The sequence below is a fragment of the Chlorella variabilis genome (genome assembly GCF_000147415.1).
Source record: "Chlorella variabilis unplaced genomic scaffold CHLNCscaffold_1, whole genome shotgun sequence".
Lineage (NCBI taxonomy): Eukaryota > Viridiplantae > Chlorophyta > Trebouxiophyceae > Chlorellales > Chlorellaceae > Chlorella > Chlorella variabilis.
Genome location: NW_005435087.1, coordinates 423,230 through 424,309, shown reverse-complemented (window position 1 = coordinate 424,309; position 1,080 = coordinate 423,230).

Here is a 1,080-nt window from a genome sequence, read left to right as displayed (position 1 = left end):
ATCCAGCGTTAGCGGCTATGGGACGCCACCCACCCGGCCACAGAAGCTGGGGGAGCGGCCAGGCGTGTGGGCGGGAACCGCCCTCAGAGGGCAAGCGACATATATGGGGGGGGGCAAGGCTCAAGTCAGAAAAAAGGGGGTAGCCAAACGCCAACGAAGGAGGGGGGTGCCGGGGACAAGCACACCGAGCGATTGCGCGGCAGGCACAACAGGCACGAGCAGGCACATGTGCACAGGCACTGCAACATACCGCCTGCGGGTCCCCTATGGCGTAATTCCAGAAATTCGCGCGTGTGTGTGTGTGTTTTACAGGGATTTGGCTCATTAATGTGCTGGGGCCGAACCCGCTAACCCTGCCGGCTGTCCAGAGCGAGGAAAATCTGGCCGCCGATGGCATCCCAGGGAGGCTCCGTCTTGCAAGCGCCATGCCGGTCTGCCGGGCAGCCGTCCGCCGCCCAGATGCCGCCACGAAGGTGCCGTGAGGCAAAGTCCCAGCTAGTGTCCCGGCTGGGGTTCGAACTCGTGCCTGTGGTATCACCCACCGGCACTCATCCAGCTCCTTATTTAACGTCGCGGCCAACGACGAAAACGGCGCGCCTGTGATCTGTGATGTTACAGAGGCAATGCCCATTAATGGGCTGGGGGCACACAAGCCGTGCCCACTAGCTCTGGACTGTATGAAAGCATGCAATACCGCCCGGGCGGCAAAGGGCGGGCTCAGGGAGCGGTCGGGCGCAAAGGGCGGGGAGGGAGGCGAGGGGCGCCTGATGGCCAGCCCAAGGGCGGCAAGCATACCAGTGGGGGGGAGGGGCAGGTCGAGGACCCGCACACCACCACCACCAGAAAGCGGGCCCACCCACCCCGGCACAGTAGCTGGGAGAGCGGCCAGGCGGGCGGGCGGGGGCCGCAAAGGCGAAGGCGGCACGCGGGAAGACCGGGCAAGGGGAGGACGGGGCAAGCGCAAAAGCGCAAGCATCTGCGGGTTACGGGGGGGAGAGTAGGGGCGTGACGACCAGAACGGCAGGCACGGAGTGAGCGAAAAGAGGGGGGGGGCGGCGGGCCGCCCGGCACGCGGCGGCA